The sequence below is a fragment of the Ipomoea nil genome, unplaced genomic scaffold (genome assembly GCF_001879475.1).
Source record: "Ipomoea nil cultivar Tokyo-kokei standard unplaced genomic scaffold, Asagao_1.1 scaffold1298, whole genome shotgun sequence".
In the NCBI taxonomy this organism is placed as follows: domain Eukaryota; kingdom Viridiplantae; phylum Streptophyta; class Magnoliopsida; order Solanales; family Convolvulaceae; genus Ipomoea; species Ipomoea nil.
The window spans coordinates 658,103-682,191 of record NW_017617726.1 but is presented as its reverse complement, the minus strand read 5'-3'; the positions used below and the strand labels follow the sequence as shown (position 1 = coordinate 682,191).

Sequence of the window (24,089 nt, the reverse complement as noted above, 5' to 3'; positions counted from 1 at the left end):
AAAAATTTGTAATATTAAATACTATGTACTAAATTTTTAATATAATTTAAGCTTTGTAGTAATCACCCACCTTAAATATTATTTTAATTGTAAATATATTTATGTTCATAATTTTATCATAGGAATTCACACATAATAATTATTAAATAACAAAAATATTATATATGAATAAACCTCATATAGGGTATATTTTTATAACATATTTTCCGTGCACCGCACGGGACAAATACTAGTATATATAACAGGATTAACGTATAAATATAAAAAGTACAATGGACATATGAAAATATCTTCTCACACAAAAACTATGGACAAAAAATGTGGCTGTAATTTTATGTTTTTTTTTTTTTTTTTCTTTTTTCTAATTTCGGTAATTTTCAAAGGGGTAATTGGGGGTATTTACACTTGTTTTAAATATGTATAGCATTTTATATGGTTGTTATGCATGATTTTAGGGAAGGAATTTATGATAGGCTTAAATTTTATCTTCTTCCCAAAAGGTTGAATTCCCCACCCCAAGGACCCCCACACCCCGACCCGACCGAGCATCTGGGAGGATGTAAATCATGGCTCAACTGAACCACAGAGACTAGACCTTCGCTCACTGCGCACAAGGAGTCCTCCTCACTTTGAGATGGCTTGAATTTTGTTCTTGATGTATCTTTCTTCATGTGGAGTTCTTTCTCCATCTGGCTTTGAATTTTTCTTCTTCTACGTTTATATTATTCAACCATAGACTCAAGTTCATTTTTGAGTTTTTTAATTGTCTTTCGTTTGAGTATAATGTTGTTTATATATGTGATTGACCTATGAGTAGTTTTCATGGGCAATGTACTGGTGTGCATTGTGGCCTCCGTAGACGTGCATTTGCATTGTCGATCTTGGCTAATGGGTTTTCGTCGTATGTGTGCAACTCATCATGACCTTGCGTGCACTTTATGTTCATGTGATGTGTGTGTGCATTGTAAATTTGGCGTGTGTGGGCAATAGTACATATGCATGCACATTTGTTTGTGTTGGTGCATGATGTGTATATGTGTATTTCAATGTGAACGTTTGCATAGTGTAATGTATAAGTGTAGCGTGTGGCATGTGCGCACATGATTCTTGCGAGATTCTACAGTGCACACCATGTTGTGCATTTGTGCACAAAGTCGCCCAGAGCACAACACAACAACCCATTCTATTGTCGTCTGCTCCACGTGTTTCCTTCGCTAAATTAAAGCACCAAACATTAACAAAACAATCACATTTTCTTATATTTATAATAATAACAATAATTTATTATTTAAAAGAAAAGATTTTAAAATATATAATCTCTGATCTTATTTTGTCGTTTTTTTTTTAAAGAACTCTTATTTTGTCATTGACTTACCTATTCAGACAGAAGTTTAAAGTTTTTCTTAGATTGATTTATCCCTTAATTGAAATTTCTGAGAATTTGAATTCTTAATTATGCGCATAAATTTAGAGTGTTGACTTTTAATTATAACGGTGGATCACTTATTTTCCATGTCTAAGATTTTTTCATAGCTTTTATGTGGGATGGCGTTCTCATGGTTGAGGAGCGCAAGCTAGCCTCTCTATATATATATATATATATATATATATATATATATATATATATATACAATATTTAAAAATTTGAGAAGCTGTTTTAGTTCACATTTTTTCCTTGTTTTGCATGCAATGGTTATTAGGGTTGAAAGTTAAGTTCAAAAATTAGGAATTCAACTCTTTACCACAAAGTAATTCTAATTGCTTCCCTAATATATGTAAATTTGTGATTAGATTAGAAAAATTAGAAGCTTAAATGTTAGAGTTATTACTTATTTTAAATTTTTTGTACGTAATTTTATCTTAAAGTTAGTATGAAACTATTAACTGAATAATAGAACCTAGGTTAGTAGAATTCAAGTTGTTAACTCTAAATTGGAAACTTGGAGTTTATTACGAAGTACTTCAACAAATAGTATAATCGTATAATATAAGAATAAAGTTGTAAAGAGTTTAAAGTTTGTCTTAACTATGAAGAATTTTTATACGACTGAAGATTATAAATTTTTTATTTTGGTTGTTTTCACACACTTGGCAAGGAGGTTTAGACTTTAGAGTTTAGGCTGGTTAGTTAATTAGTTGGAGCAAGGCTTTCCCATGCCGCTGAGATTTTGCTTTTTCTATTTTTCTTTATTATTTTTTTATTTTTTTATTTAATTTTTTTTTTTTTTTGGAATAAGGGTCAAATAGGCCACTGAACTGCACACGAAAATGCAATTAGGCCACTGAACCTAAAAAATCTACAATTAGGTCCCTAAACTAACCAATTTCATTCAATTTGTCCATTTTTCAAGTTTCTCAAGTTACTAACAGGTTAACCCTCCACCTAGAATGCATATGTGGCATTTTTTTTTTTAAATAATGTATTTTTAAATTAGTTTTTTAATATTTAATAAATAAAAACTAAAATAATTTATTTTTAAATTATTTTTTAATGTTTAATAAATTAAAACTAAAATAATTTGTTTTTTTTTATAAATAAAATATCGTACAGGGGCTTAGATTTTATTTTCAAAAAAAAAATGTTATTGTAGTTTTTATTTATTAAGCATTAAAAAACTAATTTAAAAATAAATTATTTTAGTATTTATTTATTAAATATTAAAAAATTAATTTAAAAATATTTTTTTTTAAATACCACATATGCATCCTAAGTGGAGGGGTAACCTGTTAGCAACTTGAGAAACCTGAAAAATGGACAAATTGAATGAAATTGGTTAGTTTAGGGACCCAATTGTAGATTTTTTAGGTTCAGTGGCCTAATTGCATTCTCGTGTGCAGTTCAGTGGCCTATTTGACCCTTATTCCTATTTTTTTTTTTTTTTTTTTTTTACCTTTACCCTAATTATCAAATTTTATCTACCTCCATTTATGTTTTAATATTTTTATTTATTTATTCATATTTTTTAATTTAATGTGATTTTATTTGTTTCAATTTAATAATTAAAATGTTATATTTAATTCAAAAATTATTTATGTATTTATTTTAAATGTATTTACATTTAATACCGAAAGTTGAAATTATAATTAAAAAAAGAATAAAATAATAAATCATGTGGAGTTGTAAGACCCAAAAATTGAGGGGAAAAGAGAGAATGATTAAAGAGAAAATAAGGAAGGAGATTATATGGTGATGTGAAAGAATTGGACCCATCAAATGGAGAGAAGGGTTGGGGATACTCTTAGAGATTTTTTATTATTTTATTATTATTTTTTATTTTATTTTTGGATACATTACGCTAGACTATGAGTCTTCATCGCCTGTGATCAAGGGTTTGGGCTTTGGGTGTGAATCGAACCCCAACTTACCGATGGAGCAAGACTTCCAAGGTGACCCTTGCAACGTTGAATGATTGAGCTCTTAGAGAATTTTTCTCAAAGGAACCTTACGGGGTGTATTCGATCATGACTTTTGTAAACTTTTAAAGACATTTAAAATCATAAATTTTAATAAAATTTTATGTGACATTTCGGTCGTGGAATACTTTAGGAATGAAATGTCATTATGTGGAATAGACCTATTTTGCTGTTGGGTTTGATTCTTATAGCAAGGAATATAATTCTACGGAATGGCCTATTCGATCTCTTTGTAATGGGAATAGTCATTCCCAATGCCCACTTGGTATTAGCTTTTCGTAGCCCATTAGGAATAACTATGTTTTTACTATTTCAAAAAATACCCTTATAAATAACCTCCTACGAGGAATCTATCGGTTTCCATTTCCATCATCGCTAAAATACAATAAACCTGTTCTTATACTTTCTCAACCTACTGAAACACATACATTGTAGTATCTATATTCTTATACTTTCTCAACCTTCCAAATGAAAGTCCAACCCGGATACCATTAGACCACATAGTCTTGGTACAAACTAGTTTGTGTACAATGTGCTCTTTTATTTTTTATTAATATTGTTTTGTTCCTCGATATCTTTTTATTTAGAATTGTGTTAATAACTATTGTATTTAGATTTTGTTGATTTTAATATTGTATAAGGACTCTAGATACCCCAAACTTTTCAGTCTTTGTATTTAGCTAGGTATCTTTTGTACATATAGGCCAAAACTTAGAAATTCTTTGTATTTCAGCTTGAGGTTGATCAAGTTGATCAAAGTTTAGTTTAATAGACACTAATCTTAGGAAATAAACAAGAAGCTAAGCAATCAACTACAAGTTTTAAGGCAACGATGGCTAAACAAAATAACACAAACACATATTAACAAGAGATCAATACGAAATAAAGAAATAGGACTCAAGCTAGAGAGCATTATCTTCTAGATGCATACCAAAACCTAAGGATTGTGAAAAAATCACACAACCAAGGAATTGAGATGATGCACTTAGGAATCCTAGTCTATAAGTCACTCTCGTGATAAATAAACAAAGATTAAAACATGAAATTGCCACACTCTCGTGATGTATCAATTCGAAATTATTCAAGAACAAAGCATCAAGAACCCCTAATTTCCCCTATTTTCATAGGAAGAAATCAGGTTTATGCAAGGAGTGACTTGAAATCTTGACCTGACTCTTGTTGTAGACAAAATTTCTCCAAAACATGCTAATGAATGTTGTACACCAAACATTAACAATATATACAAACACAAATCCTTCATAAACTCAAGAACCCTAGGTGCGCAAAAATCCCCTTTATGCAATAATCACAAACTAAGCATTAAGATAGATAATACAACCCTAACTAAAGTCTGTAAACTAATTACTCACACATATTAGACATAAACATCATAAAAGCACAAGAATAAATCATAAATCGCACAAAGGAAAGAGATAGAAAGAAGTAGAAACTTATCTATTAAAATGCAAGAACAATCTTGAAATCCATACTTCAAATCCAATATTACAAGTTTCGAAAGTGTTAAGAAACCTAAATCTAAGCCTAATCTAACCCTAAAATATGAAAGGAATGAGTAGAAAATTACTAGGCTCAATCATGGGTCATAAATGTGAAAATAAAGCTCAATTTGAGTTTAAATACGTGGTAGAGCAGGTAGGGACGACCTCAGTAACGGGCGTACACCACCTGCTTACTTTTTTGAGATCTTGGATGGGTTGAGGGACAGACATACGCCTTCCCATCCAAACATTCTAGTAAGTACTAGAAATGGATGGAAGATGCCCATGTGGACGGGCGTATTCTTGGGCGTACGACTTCTTCATTTTCTGCATTACTTTGGTTTGCTCATCCTTGTCATTCTCCATTCATTTTGACCTTGAAAACTTTAGAATTTCATTTTGAGGTCTTCATAATAGTTGTAGCTCTTCAAGTTGGCTTTCCAATGACATGAGAATCACTTCATTTGGACATTTTTATGATCATATATGATCCAAATACCGAGCAGTGGATGAGCTGTACCGTGCGAGAATTTCAACTTCTTGCTCTTTTCTTCCACTTTTGCCTTGGTTTGCCTATATGATCAAAATCATTGAAAATACCACTATTTGGCTAACTTGGAAGTATTTTATTCATCCTCTAAGCTTCTCTTGGACTCTCATTGACTCCAAATGCATCCAACATGCTCCAAAATCCTTTACTTATACTCAAAGATGATGAATTGTGCCTAATTGATCAAATAAATAAAATAAGGATCATTTTGAACACCATTATAAAACCTCATAAGCAAAATAATGCTAAGTATGAGATATATATGGGTATAAATATAAACAATTATACACTTATCAAGCATTATTGAGTATGTGGCAGATTTGGACACCTGTCACATTAAGGGCAACAAAATTTTTCCAATTGAGGATTACATGACTACCATCACCTCTATTCACATATAAATATTAAATAGAGTGCTCCAAGCTAAAAAAAAATTGTTGTTTTTTTTTTTTTTTCCAGAATTAAACAAGAGAATTATCTAAGTATAACGCATTCATATTGAAGAGATAGATATGCAAAATTGATAAACATTATTTTTAGTGTTATTTTTAATAATATTTTTATAGTTAATTTACAATAATTGATTAATTTTATATCTATTTTATTTATTATTGTTATATAAGTAGGTTTGTTAGTATTATTCATTTTTAGGACTGTTTTTATTAAATTTGTTTATTAATTAAATTCTATCAGGATAATATAATTTCTTAACCTCAATTAATAATTATAGTTATAATAGTCTATGGTCTGTAGGAATTTTAATAAACGTAGACTAATCATATTTGGATTCTAATAAAAGAATACTTCATCTTGAGTCTCGGTCGAAGCCTTTTTGTGCGGCGATTCAACAGAAGCTGTCAACACCACCGCGAGAAAGGAGATCGCAGATGACGCAGAGCCTCTTCTTTGGCCATGGAGTAGCGGAGCATGAGAAGCAGCTATTGACTAGAACAATATAAATAGGGAGCAGTGTTGTAGAAGGAGAAGCATCAATTTAACTCCGGAACAATTCCGGAGGCGGCAATTTCAGGCAGTGCAGAATCCTTGGCGGCAGAATTCCATTTGTGGTAGCGCTAATTCCATCTCCGCAGCAACTCTCTATTCCCTTCCAGTAGCGAAAGTAACCCAATTTCATAGAGATTCAATTTGGCAGCTTTGATTTCCCTATGACAGCATATTACTTTTCATTATTATCTTCAAATATTGTTTTACCTTTTCTTTGATTTAATTAAGGTGCTTAATTTTTTTTAAGATTTAATAGCAATTCTTTATTAAGATTTTAATTTAGTTTTGGTGCTGCTAGTGTTTATTATAATTTGAGAATTTATAAATCTTGTTAAGATGTAGTGCATTTGCCCTGTAGTTCTGGTTATTATGTTTGGATGAGTATTTTAATTCTTAGAAAATGATCAATTTACTATGAAATTCTGCACTAGTTTTAATTTATCCTACGCTTTGTGTTGAGATTAATTGTGTTGAATTTGGCCAATTTAACTTTCATTACTTAGTTTCTTGGATTTAAATTTAATTATCTCGCACTTGAGTACATTCTTATTATTTTATCTTCATTTTTAGCACTTTAAATTGTTTAGTTAGTTATTTTAATTTCAAGTTATTAAATTGTCTTTCCGGTTGATGTTCATTGAGGTTATTCAATTACTCTTCATGCCGTTATTTTCTACTGGTAATTTAATTTAGTTAATCTATTCTGATTGTCAATTCTGTTTCCTTACTTTTGATTAGTATGTTTTCTAGTTTTTCTCATTCGATTTACTTTCACTCTCTTTCCACTCTTTTTAAGTAATTAAATTGCATTGTATCAATTCTCTGTGGGATCGACCCTTGCTTTGCACGCTAAAACTACAATTGACTCGTGCACTTGCGAGGACAATATTAAAATTGTCTATCAAAAATCTATCAATGTCTATATCAAAAGCAACTTTGAGCTTCATTGTGAATCTTTCAAATTCATAGTCCATCTTTGTTTGTAAGACAAACAAATCACATGGTGATAAAGCTTAATGTTAGTGTTGGTTAGTTACTATTATTTAGTTTCTTATTTGAACTATTCTCTGCTTGTTACTGTAACTACATGGTTGCCTTTCATCTCTGTATAATTCTTTGTATAAAAGCCTATGCATGGCAACAATAAAATATTGAGTTTCCTTCCCTAAATACTTTACATGGTATCAGGAGCCACTCATACTCAAACGAGAACTTAATTTTTTTTCCCAACCTTCTTGATATGTCAATCACAGCCCAGACAACTGTTATCCAGCTAAATGCCCCTACGAACTTCCCTATTAAACTAACACCCTCCAATTTTCCTATATGGAGAAGACAGATTCAATCGTCTCTCATTGGATTAGACCTTGTCGGATACATTGATGGTACCATACAAGCACCTGCACAGTTTACTGATGCAGCGCGAACCTCAACTAATCCCTGTTATACCATTTGGTACAGGCAAGATCAAGTTATCGTTAGTGCCATTCTCGGTAGTTGCTCCGACACCATTCAACCATTGATATCCTCTGCTGCAATAGCCCGTGAGGCCTGGGAACGCTTGACTACTAGTTATGCTAGTTCATCTCGTTCCCGTATTGTATCCCAAGCAAAATTAGCCAAAAATCCGCTAGGTGGGCGTCCTGTTATTGAGTATATGTAGGAAATGCGTTCAATTGCAGATGCACTTGCGTTAGCACAGAGCCCTATTGGCGAAGAAGATTTGGTGGTACATATCATGACACAGCTAGGAGAAGAATATGATTCATTGGTGTCCGCTCTTCGTGTACGACCGGAGCCTATTTCCTTTGCTGAACTTTCTGATGTTCTCACCGATCATGAGCGCCAACACAAAGAAAATGTTGAAGCTAGACAGACGTTGTTTGCTACTGCTAATGTCACTCAAAAACAAAACCGGAGAACTCAACCCAGTAGGTCCGACTTCAATTCAAACAAAGTTGCCGGCAACCAACAAAACGATATGATTTCTGCTCCATTTCGCCAGTCATGGCAGCATCAGAATTCTTATCGACCTGGACGGAGAAATGTTGTTTGTCGCTTTTGCACCTTGGTCGGGCATGAAACACGAGAGTGCCGAAAGTTGATGCGTTTTTTAAGGGATAATAATGTTTCAACTGATACTCGATCCGTTCACAATCCAGTGGTAAACACTACTATGACGTCGACGACAACACAACAACCATGGTTGTTTGATTCTAGAGCATCCCACCATGCAACTTCCAACCCTGCAACGTTGAGACAGTTTACAGAATATGGTGGCCCAGATGAAATTCACCTAGGAGAGGGTAAAAGTCTTGAAATAACACACACTGGACACACTATCCTACCCACATCACACCGCTCTCTCACTCTTTCTAATGTTCTTTGCGTTCCTAAACTACAGAAGAATTTAATTTCCATATCCAAGCTATGCAAAACTAATAATGTCTCTCTTGAATTATTTCCTTCTTATTTTCTTGTGAAGGATCAGTTAACGGGGGGCGCCTCTAATGCGGGGGAAGAACATACATGACGTGTATTGTGCTCCATTGAGTTGTCCTCCGCAAGTTAGCACTGCAGTTAAAACAACAGTTGCTAATTGGCACCATGTCTTAGGTCATCCGTCAAATAAGGTTCTTGCCAATGTCTTGAAAAATAATAATGTTACTTTGGATTCAGTCAGTAGCTTTCATTGTCCCTCATGTTCGCTTCATAAAAGTCATAAGTTGCCATTTTCTGAAAATTCCTTGGTCAGCACTAAACCTTTGGAATTGGTCTATACTGATGTTTGGAGTTCTACATAAAGATCTGTTGAGGGGTACTTTTACTATGGTATCTTTGTGGATTATTATAGCAAGTATATATGGCTATATCCACTAAAAAATAAATCTAATGTATACATTGTCTTTTCGCAGTTCAAGAAATTAGTCAAAAAACGTTTAGATCACAAAATTATCTCTATGTTCTCAGATAATGGGGGAGAGTTTCAAAAACTAATTCCATTATTCAATGCATGTGGAATATCCCATCTCACCAGTCCCCCTCATACACCTGAACATAATGGGACTGCAAAACGACGACACATACATATAGTAGAAGTTGGTTTGTCGTTACTTCACTTTGCATCGATGTCAATAAGTTATTGGTCGTATGCATTCCAAACAGCAGTCTACTTGATAAATCGTTTGCCTACTCCTGTCTTACATAATAAAACACCCTTCCAAGTTCTGTTCAACACCACACCAAATTATGAAAAACTAAAACCATTTGGGTGTTTGTGTTATCCGTGGTTACGTCCCTACACAAAAACAAAGGTTCACCCTCGCTCAAAATCTTGTGTGTTTTTGGGGTATTCTACTTCTCAATCAGCATGCAAGTGTCTCGATCCTAGTACTGCTCGGGTTTATCTCTCCCGTCATGTTCAGTTTATAGATGATGTGTTTCCTTTTCATGCATTAATATCGTCATGTCACAGTTCTTCCCCCGCAGGTCCTTCTGAGAGGTCCAATGTTGTATTAAATCCACATGTGCTTGCAAATACCACTCTATTTAATACCCCGATTCCTGTAGCGCCTATGCCACTATTACAGCCCAACACACCTACACCCTCTCAAACTAGTATTCCCATTCATCCTCCCAACCAAAGTCCCCAACATTCACCTATGCTACCTACCATGCTAGATGCTATCTCTGGTGAGTCTGAGTCATCTACAGATTTACAAATACCTCAGGCTAACAACCCACCACCATGTCGCTCAACCCGTATCCGTCGTCCCAATCCCAAATACATCAATGACAAATTTGTGAATGTTACCACTGCTCATCCAATATCAACCACTCTTGAGCCGTCGTCTGTTGCTCAAGCAAAATCAGACCCACTCTGCCATCAAGCCATGGATGATGAATATCATGCACTTATAAAAAATGACACCTGGGAGCTGGTTCCAAAAACTGATAAAAAAACGATTGGTTGTAAATGGGTGTTCAGAGTTAAACGTAAACCTGATGGCTCGGTTGACCGTTATAAGGCGCGCCTGGTGGCAAAGGGTTATTTGCAGGAACATGGACGAGATTATTTTGATACATTTAGTCCTGTGACAAAACCAGCAACCATTCGCATTATCCTTTCATTAGCCTTGTGCCATAATTGGCCTTTGAGACAATTGGATGTGAATAATGCATTTTTGCATGGGACTATGCATGAACAAGTCTACATGGTCCAGCCTCCTGGGTATTCTGATCCGCAGTGACCCACGCATGTATGTCGTTTGAAGAAGGCTTTATACGGACTCAAACAAGCACCCCGGGCATGGTACCTGGAGTTGTCTGGTTTTTTTTTTTTTTTTTTTTTTTTTTTTTTTTTTTTTTTTTTTTTATATAGAATTTGGTTTTAGAAAGTCTCAGATTACTCTTTATTTATTTATCAGACTAACGGTGTGCTGGCTTATTTTATGATTTATGTGGATGACGTGGTTTTAACAGGAAACAACACAAGATTTTTGGATTATTTTGTTGCACGATTGGGGCACAGGTTCTCTATTAAAGATTTGGGAATGCTCCATCATTTTCTTGGTGTTGAAGTAGTTTCTACTTCATCTGGTATATTTTTATCCCAAGCCCAGTATATTGCAGACACTCTATGACAAACAAAAATGGGTGATGCAAAACCAGTTCACACGCCCGCAGGTCCAAAAGCAGACCTCCATGAAGATGCTAATTCATCACCAAGTGATTCTATGGTTTATCGGCGTGTGGTCGGTTTGTTACAGTATTTAGCAATAACACGGCCGGACTTGAGTTTTACAGTAAATCGCTTGGCACAATTTATGCATTCTCCAACGGAGCATCAATGGCAGGCCGTGAAGCGTGTATTACGGTATCTCAAGGGCACTATGTTTCACGGACTATTTTTGCGGAGAGGGACTCCCATGGTTTTAACAACTTACTCTGATTCTGACTAGGGCGGTGTTCATCACGGCGAGAAGTCTACTACTGGCTATGTCATTTACTTGGGCTGCAATATTATCTCATGGAGGTTGGTGCGTCAAAAATCCGTTGCTCGGTCCTCCACCGAAGCTGAATACAGGGCATTGGTGAATACCGCAGCTGAGGTAATTTTGATTCAAAATTTGTTGGTGGATTTGGGAGTGAAGCTGGTGCGACCTCCTGTGTTGTTTTGTGATAACATGGGTGCGACATATGTCTGTAAAAACCCGGTCTATCATTCTCGTGTGAAACATTTGGCATTGGATTATTTTTTTGTTCGTGATTATGTTGCCGACGGAACTTTGCATGTTCGACATATTCGAACGAAGGATCAAATTGTCGATGTATTAACAAAGCCTCTGGACAGAACTTTATTTCAATCCTTTCGGTCCAAGCTTGGAGTCTCCGATGGATCCTCCATCTTGCGGGGGCGTGATAAAGCTTAATGTTAGTGTTGGTTACTTACTATTATTTAGTTTCTTATTTGAACTATTCTCTGTGGTTGTTACTGTAACTACAGGGTTGCCTTTCATCTCTGTATAATTCTTTGTATAAAAGCCTATGCATGGCAACAATAAGATATTGAGTTTCCTTCCCTAAATACTTTACACATGGTTCATGGTTGAAGATCTTCTGCTCAAGGCGACTTCGTGGCTGACCCATGGAACTGAGATCAAGTGTTGAAGATCGGAGGGGATATTTAAGTCGAATGAACACTACCGGAGATCAACAACGCTTTGTGGATACGCTGTGTGATTTGTTTCACTTGTATTCGAAACAATACTAGTGAAAACCTCTTTGTGATTACAAGGAGAAAAGTGTAGTAAGTTGTTGCCAAACCACTTTAAAAATCTCTCTCACTCTACCTTAACTTTATGCTATTTACTTACCAATTGATCAAATAAAAAACACACACTTTACACATATTAAGTTGTTTTAACCTTTAAACTGCGCTACAAACTTTACAAGACTTCTGCTGCCTATCACTTGCTATAAGCTGGTGATACGCTCTATTTGCAAATTCGTGTATGTTAAAGAAAAGTTTTAGTATTCAAAAAAAAAAAAAATTTAAAAAGTCTATTCAACCTCCCTCCCCCTTCTAGACTTTTATCTCACTGGGACCACCAAATATGAAATAATACAATAATTTTTATTATATTTTGTGTTTTATTATTTTATGGTGGGTGAGTATGTATATATTTGTATGTATTTTATTTTGAATAGGGACATTTTGATTATTTAAATGATATTTCTTTTCAACCCATAGTCTAGCGATATACAAGAATATAATTCCTCCTATAATCCTATGTTTATTTTCCTTTTGAACCAAACAATAGAATTATATTCATATTATTTCTTTTCTTATTCCATTCATATTGAAATTCTATTATATTCCTTTACTTTTATTCTTTGAACCAAATGCCACGTTAGTAATTTTCATAGAGTTTCGCTAATTATTTATCCGTTTATAAAAATCTATATAAAAAATATTCATAGACTTTTACAAATTTTTATAATTTTTTATTATCATTTTAATAAGTCTACAAAAGTAATTAAAATTCTAAATTAATACATCTATACATACTTTCAATGACTTTAATTCTTCATCCTCCCAAATGCTCTGTCGAGTCGGGGTGTGGAGGGCCCTTAGGGTTGGGGTTCAGCCTTTTGAAAAAATGACTTTAATTCTTATTATTTATAATTTTCTTACAAAAAATATTATAATATATCATAAAATTCTTATTTTAATCATTTCATAAAACTCTCCTATTTCTTCTTCCCCTCCCCCTCCCTCTCCCCCTCCCCCTCAACATTCTCAACTTCATTATTTTAATCCATAATTGAGTGAACTATTATATGCCAATCACTTATACAGTATTAATAAGCACTTACAACCAAAATTATTTCATATGAATATTGTTCAAATAAAATATTTAAAAATATTACTTACTAGTTACATAAAACAAAAAGTGTAAAAATGTAAAAATATAATAATAATAATAATAATAATAATAATAATAATAATAATAACAAAATTTAAACCGAATATATTGATGCGTACATCAAGCAAAAGAATTGTTCAGAGCAGCAATTTGGTGCTCCGAACAACTGTCCACTATTCGCAACAACTTGTTGTTCAAGCAGGGCCGGCCCTGGGCATGTTTTCCCAGGGCCGGCGCACAGGGCCCCCAAAAATTGGGGGCCCCATATTAAAAAAAAATTATGTTAGTATATATACGGCGCCTTTGTAGTGTTGTTATTTAGCTAGGGGTGTTCAATCGGTTAACCGAACCGAATTAACCGAAGTTTTTTTTCCTTTAACCGTTAACCGAACCGAAGTTTGCTCTACCGAATTCACCGAACCGAAATTTTTTTCGGTTAATCGGTCGGTTAACCGATTAACCAAACTTTTTAAAGCTAAAATTTAAAATTCTAAAAATAACACCTAAAATAATAAATCCAATTAAAATAAAATACATATCATAATAAATTCATAACAAAATATACAAAAACATTAATTATAAACTCCAAACATCCATAGCCTCAAATTAATATTTATATTTATATTATTATTTATATATATATTAAAAACTTCGGTTACCCGTTCGGTTAATTCGGTTAACTGACGTTTCAAATCGAATTAACCGTTAACCGAAGTTTTAAAATTCCTTTAACCATTAACCGAACCGAAAAAGTTCGGTTCGAAGATGGTTAACCGAACTTTGTCGGTTCGGTCGGTTAACCGAAAATTATCCGAAGTTTGCACACCCCTATATTTAGCGCATCTAACATTCTAACCTAGCCTTTCCAAAAAGAAACAAATACATTCTAACCTAGCCTCTTACGTACTAGCGACAGACATAGAGTCATAATGACGACAGACTCGGCAGTCGAGGAGAGGGGACAAGTGGTGAAGCGGACAATAAATTGCCTAGGTAATTAATTGTCTAATACTTTAATTGAATTAAGTTGTTAGTTGTGCGTGTAATCCTTAAATATTTAATTTCATTATTCATTAATTTGTCTCTGCTAGTCTGATGTAGTGCTCTTCGCCCCTTTGTAAGATTAGCCGATTAGGCAAATCCCAATTTTATAATTATTAATTTGTAAAATTTTGAATTGTATAATTATTAATTTGTATTATTTACAAAGGCAGACAACAAATTCAACTAATTTGCACGAAATTTAGTGAATTGACGCAAATACGACAAAGTCAGTTCGTGCGATACGGTCTTCAATTCTCTTAACAGGTAATTAAAATTAAAATTACATATTATTTTACAATTTTTATTTATTATTTTATTTACGTAACTTAATAATTCTGATTTCAGAATAATATATTCAAGAATTTGTTTCTTGATTAATTATTTATTTATAGAGTTTCTAAATAAATTCTTATTTTTTTTCTTAGGACTTTATAATTATGTCTTCTAGAAAATATTCATCTGGATTTGAGAAGTGTAAAAAGAAAAGAAGAATTGAGCTATTACTATATGTAATTTTTGAAATATTCATCTGGGTTTGAGAAGAACTGACTTTTTAAATGAAATTTTAGATGTAATTTTTTATACAATATTATATTTTGAATTTTTAACACAAATTTTTGAACAACTATTATTTATATATAAAAATTACTTAAAAGGGGGCCCAAATTTAAATATTGCACAGGACCCTAATTTGTAATGGAACGGCCCTGTGTTCAAGAAGAAAAAAAGAAAAAATGTGTTACAAATATAAACATAAAAAGAATAAAAATAAAATATATAAGTATTTATAAATATTATGAAACATATAGTAAAGGGAAAATAACATAAAGGAAAAATAACACTTTTTCTCCCGAGTTATATACTTATAGTACTTTTCTCCCCTGAATTATTTAAGTATATGTTTTTCTCCTTAAAATGTTAAATGGACATATTTACCCTTAAAATAAATATTTCATTTATTTTATTCTCCAACAAATTATGACCACAATTTAGTTCAAACCAAACAGACACTATAGCAACCAAACCGAAATATTCCAATTACAATTTAGAATCAAAACCCGATATTTAGAGTTTATTAAAATCTCGAACCGGAATGGACGGTTCATGTTCTGAACTGAAAAAAATAAATACATTTATTGTTGAATTTAGACTACTTTAAAATAAAAAATAAAATATTAAAAAGACGGTTCAAAATCGCGAATCGGAACCGGAACCGCCGGTTCATGGTTCAGGATCCAGTTTTTTCAATTCATAATTTTAATAAACTGAAATCCAAATATTGGGTTCTGGATCTGAATCATAACCGAAACTTTTAATTCGATTGCTATAGTGTCCGGTTATAGTTCGAACCGAACCTTGGTCATCCCTACGTATACACAATAATTTATTGGAGAAGAAAAATAAATAAAGTCGACACTTTAAGGATAGAAATGTCAATTTAATATATCGGGGGGGGGGGGGAGGTGAAACCACCTCTTTTAGAATAATTGAGGGGGCTAAGATGCTTACCTGAATAATTCAGGGAGAAAATGTGCTATATGTATACAACTCATGGGGAAAAAACATTTTTCCTATAGTAAAATTTGAAGGTGATAAATGATGTGTTTGCTTTGTTCATATCTAGGTAGAAAAAAGTTTATGGGAAAATTTTAGAAGTTTGGGGTCTAAGGGGTGAATTTCAACTATTTAAATTATAGAAGAAAAAGTTTATTAAAGTCGTAATTTGATAAGTTATGTAAACTGCAATAACTTTATATTAATGGTAATAGACTTTTAAAGACATATTAAAGTCCATGACTTTCCGTGAGCCTCTCATAGGCAACCATTGTACAATGGTCGCCTATTGTCTTTTACAATGGTAGTCTATCTGCAATTTTGTACTCGTGACTTTTAAAGACTTTTTAAAAGTTTAAATCAAATATTAATATACTTTTCTTCTTCTAAATACTGCCCACTAAACCATTGAGCTAAACCTGTGCGGGTAATACTAGGAACATTGTTCCTAGTAATAGCCTATTACCTCAGATGAGGTAATAGCTATTACCAGGGCCCTCCCTGGTATTAACTTATTTATGAGTCCTCAGGAATAGATTTTTTTTTTTCAATTTTAACCTTATCTTTCTCGCTGTTCTCTCCCTACGTATCATTCTACCCTTCCCCGATTCCTTCATCATCATCGATTCCTTCATCATCAACATCAAGCAATTTTTCCAGCCACATCAAATTAAAGCATCATCAACATCAAAATCAAGCAAATCTTTCTGCCACATCAAATTAAAACATATTCTAAAGATCGTGCAACTGGAAAAGATGCACAGACAGCAGATGACGTAGTTGAAGAAATATAAGATGAAGAACAGAATGATATAAGAGCTGACACAGAAGATAGTGCATTTGTTGGTTTGGATGATATTGATTTAACGAGTACACAACCTGAGCCACAAAATGATGGTAGAAAAAGAAGCAATTCAAGTAAGAGAAAGAGGAGCCATGATGAAGCTATTGAGATATGTGCTGAGAATATGCTTAATGCTGCGAAGCTAATAAGCAATACAATGTCAGAGGTTGGTAAGAATCTGTCTGATGGTCTTCAATATGATCGTGATATGGATATGTTTCAGAAGCTTGAACGTGCATTAAAAGAGATTGATGGTTTGGCAAATGATGAAATGGACCTTGTTTCGTTTAAGCTCACTGATCATCCTAATAAAGTATCTTTCTTTCTCAGTCTTGATCCTGATCGAAGACTACAATGGATCAGAAGATTCCTTGCTATCAATTAATCATTTTATGAACATTGTAACTTGCATTGGATTGTTTTGAGTATTTTGTTAAAAATAACATATGTTATGCTTCTTTTGAATATTGTTAAATGTTCTTTACAAAAGTTTGTTATTTATATGACTATTTTGTTTTGAGTATTAATCACTTGATATGACAATGATGATGATGATGATGATGATATATAATAGTTGTTGTAATAATAATAATAATAATAATAAATTAATAATAATAAAAAAAATTAATAATAATAATAATAATAATAATAATAATAATAATAATAATAATAATAATAATAATAATAATAATAATAGTTTTTGTACAAGGGCATTTCTGTCTTTTAAACATATATTCTATTTCTATTCCTTAACCAACAAAACATTGGAATACAGTTTCCAATGTCTATTCCTTTAGCGAACTAAACAACAGAATACAATTCATATTCTATTCCTTACCTATTCTATTCTCTATGGAATAGCATTCCTATTCCCTCCAAATTCATTTCGTGAACCAAACGGCCCGTAAAAGTTTTTAAAAGTTAATACAAGTGTCGATTGAATACTTAGATTCTCTATACATTTGTTAAGTACGTAATGCAAATTTTCAATAGTATTATTTTTCCCATTACAAACATTTTTACTTCAAATAAACTTGGTCTTTTGTTATTCCTATATTTACTCTTTGGCGGTATGCATTCATATGTTTTCCTTGGTTAGTTGGTTGTCCTTTATTTTCTACTGTATTTCATATTTAAATTGAATGACTAGATGTTACGTTGTGGAACTATTTTAATCTGACACTGCAATTAGATTTGCTCAATCATATTACAAACACAAAAATACAAAAGAAAAAATGTGATATTTTTTAATCTCTGATTTATTTTGACCAAATCTATATGGGAGACACTATAGAAAATAGGTCAAATGGTGTTGGAAACTTGGGCCGGTTTTTAGATTTTTGTGGTCCTGTTCGAGTAAATAAATAAGGCCCTACCAAAATTAAAATCTTTAAAACTAATACCGTAATTTTATTATCAAAATATATAACACAAACAAATTATTCATGCATCGCACGTGCATTGCACGCACATTGCACGGATAATTGGGCAATTATTTGCTCGAATTCAAGCAAGGATAACATAAAAAACATAATCGATACAACATATTTCATCAATTGCACTATATAATATTCGTTGATATAATTTAAATATTATAACAAATCTTTTCCGTGCAACGCACAAGTAAAAATAGACATTATGGAATAATAATAATAGTTTGCACATGTTTTGAACCTTAGACCTCAAAGTTAAAATACAATAAATACATGTTCCTACCATTTTTTTTATAAAGCCTTTTAAGTTTAATTAAAAACTTTTAATTTTTATTTCTAAACTAACTAGGTAAAAATAAAATATTGAGCTTCTAAAATTTGGGGCCCTGTGCGGTAGCCCAGCTTGCACAGCCCAAAATCCGGGCCTGTTGGAAACTGATAAACACTTATTTTTATATCTAATTTAGATTAATTCCTATAATAAATTAGTTTTATTTTTTTTTTTTGAAAGTTACTGGCTCTATTACATTGTAGTATCTGTTCATATACTTTCTCAACCTATTGAAACACAAAGAACCAATAACGCCTCCACTGAGGCTCGAACTTATAATCTTCCAAATGGAAGTCCAACCCGGATACCATTGGACCAATAAATTAGTTTTATTTATTTAATATTATATTTATTTTAAAATTTTGTTTTATTTTGTACAAATATAATAATTAATAGAATAATTAGGCTTAATGAATGCAGTATTTTTGAGCTATTAGGATTTAATAAATAAATAAATAACAATCATTATTGAGTTGTGTAGACCATGGTTCAAAAACCATAAAATACATTATTCTAACACATAAAGTACATTATTCTAGTTCATAAAATACATTATCTTATACCGAAAATTTAATTATTCTAACACATAAAGTACATTATACATTATTCTAATTCTTAAAATATATTATTTTAACACATAAAGTACATTATTCTAACACATAAAATACATTATTCAAACACATCAAGTAGATTATTCTAACTCATAAAATACATTATCTTTCCTATGAAATTTTATTATTCTAACACATAAAGTACATAATTCTAACACATAAAGTATATTATTCTAATACATATAATACACTATTATAACGCATAAAATACATTATCTTACCTCAGAATGTTCATTATTCTATGACGTGCGCAGAGCACAAAAACAAATTATCAAAACGACGTCGTTTTGGACCGTAGTCCACACAACTCTGTGGATCGTATTTTCCCATTAGTAAGACTTGTGCTTAGTTGATGGCAAATTATGGTCCACACAGGGTTATGTGAACCATAACAAAAAGTACATTTTAAATATATTAAATGTACATTATTTTTGTACTAAATGTACATTATACAATATAATGTACACTCAGTACAAAAATAATGTACATCCTCTGAATACAATGTGCATTGTTTTTGTGCTGAATGTACATTATTTTTGTGCTAAATGTACATTATTTTTGTACTGAATGTACATTATTTTATAGTATATAAAATATGGTCCACACGACTTGTATGGACCATGGTCTACACAATAATGATTGTTAGTTGATGATTTGGGCTAATAATTTTCTGTTTTGTTACTTTAATTAGTTGGCCCAATAAAAACGATTTTATATGTTATATCAAGCCCAAAGTGCTTAGTTGATGATTTGGGCTAATAATTTTCTTTTTTATTACTTTAATTAGTTGGCCCAATAAAATGATTTAATTATTTTATATGTTATATGAAGCCCAAAGTCTAAATTATGGCTAATTTTACTATGTACCGCGATCCACAATATATTGTAGTCCAGGTATAGAAATGGTGCAGTTTTTTTTAATAAGAAGAAATGACACCTGTTTCGCGTCATTCGGCAAAAAGTAACTCTATTTGTATAATACTATAGTTTCATTACAACACAAGTATAGTATCATTTCGATATAACTATAATTTCACTAAACAATATACACTCAAATATGTGAAACTATTATTCAATTTCATTTTATATACACTGCTGCAGTTTCATTTTAACACAATTACAATTTTATTTCAATTCAATTACAGTTTCATTTGATAATATAAAGACAATATGTGAGGCAGTTTCATTTTAGATACACTGTAGTTTCATTTTGTACTTAACACACCAAAAATATATACAAGCTCCGTTAAGCTGTAACGACAGCCGTTTCTTTACTTAAAAAAACGACGTCGTTTTTGGACCATGGTCCACGATATAATTGCTGCTAAATTATATATCATCGGCCATGGTCTACATTGCATTGTGTACCCTAATCTAAAAATAACCTTCAAATTTTGTACTTGCAAAGCTGCAACTAAATATTTATGTACATGTAAATAAAACGATGGCACATCATATGATAATTACATACACATAACATGACATATAAACTGTTCATTGCAAGTACATAATATGTACAGAATCTGTAGTTATCGTGTTATGTGTCTGTAATTATCATGCTATGTGCCTTCAATTTGTTTACATGTACAAAAATTCTTAATTGTAGGTACAAAATGTGTTAACTACATACACATAATTTTTGAACCAAGATTCAGATGCAATATGAATCTGGTCCATGGTATAAGAATTTGCAAATTATGCCCTAGAAACGTGTTCACCGTGAATGGTGAACACAAGTCGAAATGACATCGTTTTTATGCAAAAAAAAAAAAAAATCGCGGATGTGGAGTTAACGGCGCCGTTTGATCAAATTATGAATTTTCTGTTATGAGATTATGAATGTAATGAAAATTCATAATCTCATAACAGAAAATTCATAATCGCATAAAAGTAAAATATTTATTAAATTATGAATTTTCTGTTATGAGATTATGAATTTCCTGTTATGAGAATGAGATTATGAATGTAATGTAGATTCATAATCTCATAACAGAAAATTCATAATCTCATAACAGAAAATTCATAATCTAATAACAGAAAATTCATAATCTTATAACAGAAAATTCATAATCTCATGGTTCCAAAGTGAATGTGTAGGCATGGTTCCAAAGTGAATGTGCAGGCATGGATTCATAATTTATGAATGTCCGTGATTTCGGACGGGAATGTGTAGGCATGGTTCCAAAGTGAATGTGCAGGCATGAATTCATAATTTATGAATGTCCGAAATCATTGCTCACCTCAAATTAAAGTGAAACCGCGAAATGTGAAAATGAAGAAGAAAAGTCACGCAATTAATTAAAAAAAAGAAAAAAAAAATTTAGAAAAATAACGGTGTACTAACACCGTTGGAACCGTGTTCACCATGAATGGTGAACACGGTTCCATGGCATAACGATTGATAAGAATTGCATGATTTGCCATTTCTCTTTCTCTTGTTTTGTTTGAGCTCTATACGTACCCATCAGAGAGCCAAAGCAGCAGATGGAGATGGCTTCTACGAACATCTTCCGCGAACGTTTCCAGCGGCATCCGTGGAATTCGAAAGAGATTACTTTATTGGCGACTGCTGCAACGTACGACTCGGTCGACTGCGTTAATTTTTTATTTTTTTTTAAAAGTATATAAAGTTAATACTTTATATTTTTTTTTGAAAGTTACTCACTCTATTATATTGTAGTATCTGTTCATCTATACTTTCTCAACCTATTGAAGCACAAAGAGTCAACACCACCTTTATTGAGGCTCGATCTCATAATCTCCCATATGGGAGAGTCACTACATGCCATCTGAGCACGAGATGCTTGGCAAAGCTTGAGAAGCTAAAGTATGCGCTATCAAATTTGCTAATTTATGAACAAAATTAACGAAACAATGAACAAACGTGGACATGATAGACCTGCACTCGTCTATAATAAAACTGATATAGGAATGGAAAGTAATGTTACTTGCTGACAAGTATCTCTGTAGGTTGGAACGATCCGTGAGAAGTTCAACTCTAAGCACCCCTCGTTCTTTAAGCCACGACAGAACTTCCTTACACGCCAACGACTCAGCCATGAGAGGTGATAGGCAATCCGGTAAATGGGCGTTGAAGGCCGCAATGAAGCTGCCATCGTGGGAGAACAAAATAGCTCCGACCGTAGCTCTTTCGTGGCTGCATGGAACCCTGCATCGAAGAAGCATCTGGGGGCAGCGGGAGCAGTCTGGCCGACGACGGAGTGGGCAGAGCTGGGAGGCGGGCTGGTACGTGTATTAATCTGGTCCCAAGCATGGACAGCAGCGTTGGCCGCACCTACGACCTTCCTCGGCGACGGCAGCGCATGCTCTCACACGGCAGTGTTCCTTGCTCTCCAGGTGTAATACAGAATCACCGCTGCCATAACAAGCTGATCAGGAGAGAGTAATTCCATAGCCAATGCAAACCACATTTCAAAAGAATCAACCGTAATGTTTAGAACATGAAGAAGAGATTCACGCCAAATGGATTGAGTATAGTCATACAAAAATAGGGCATGCATGGTATCTTCATGATGGAGGGCACACATAGAACATGTAGGGTCAACCTCTACCCTCTTTATAATCAAATTTGTGCTGGTAGGAAGAATACCATACAATGCTTTCCACAGAAAAACCTTCCACTTGGGGGGAACTTTTAATTTCCACATATGTAGCTAGCCAATTATTAAAAAACCCCGGCGGGTGGATATAGTTCGCTACAATGAGCCTGTAACCACTCTTAACAAAATAACATCCCTGAGGGTTTCCTTGCCAATACCATAAATCAGTGTAATCTGGGCTAATATGGATTTTAGAAATACGAGCCACATCACTAGGTATAAAAAATATCCTGTAGAATAGATAGATCCCATGAGTTAGTGTCTTGATCAATCAAGCCAACAAATCTAGAATCTGCCAATTCAGGAGGCATAACAGTCTGAATTACGGGGTCTGGGTCATCTGGGAGCCCTGAGTGTCCCCAAATCAAATTGTTTTCCTCATTCCCAATTCTTCGCCTAATATCGCTGCAGATTAGATCATGGGCTGCCAAAATACTACGCCAACAATAACTCGGATTATTACCCAAAGTAGCATCAATAAAAGATCATTTTGATAGTACTTGGCTTTATAAACTCTAGCCACCAAAGATTCAGGCTTTGTTAGGAACCTCCAACCCTGCTTACCAACATGGTTAAATTAAAAACACGAAGATCCTTGAAACCCAATCCCCCAAACTTCTTTGGGGCACATATCCTAGGCCTTCTAATGTATACCTCTCTCATTACCTGACCCCCACCAATAACGATTCATTAATCTCCTGATGGCTAAACACACAGACTTAGGAAGCAAGAAAACACTCATAGAAAAAGTAGGCATGACTTGTGCCACACTTTTTAAAAGAATTTCCTTGCCTGCTTGTGATAAAAGCTTTTTATTCCCAGAGCCAATTCTTTGCCTAATCTTATCCTCAATGTAGGAAAAAGTTGCTCTCTTATTCCTTCCTACAATGGCGGGCAGTCCCAAGTATTTTCCAAAATTAGGAGTTTGAGAAACCCCAAGACTTGCACCACACCCCCCCCCCCCCCCCTAACTGCCTCAGAGGTGTTCATGCTAAAACACACACTAGATTTATGATAATTAACCACCTGCCCAGACAACAACTCATACATAGATAAACAATGCTTGATTTTTCTTGCCTCCTCAACATTTGCTTTAAAGAATACTAAACTATCATATGCAAAGAACAAATGAGATATAGGGGGGAGGGAGCACCACTGGTAACCCTACAGCTAGGGATGTCAATGCGGGCCGGCTCGCCTCATTAGGCCTGCCCCACCGCGGATTTTTTATTTGACGGGCTTTTGTGGGCTGGCC

At 33.2% G+C, this 24,089-nt stretch overlaps 1 long non-coding RNA gene across 1 annotated transcript; it reads right to left on the bottom strand.

Annotated features, from left to right (window-relative positions):
- Positions 1-361: 361 nt before the first annotated feature.
- On the bottom strand, positions 362-19,435 carry LOC109184966. Its single transcript, XR_002054906.1, has 3 exons — positions 19,426-19,435; positions 5,299-5,319; positions 362-474 (listed from the first exon to the last, which is right to left on the bottom strand). It is a non-coding gene; the product is annotated as an uncharacterized LOC109184966 (long non-coding RNA).
- Positions 19,436-24,089: the final 4,654 nt, after the last annotated feature.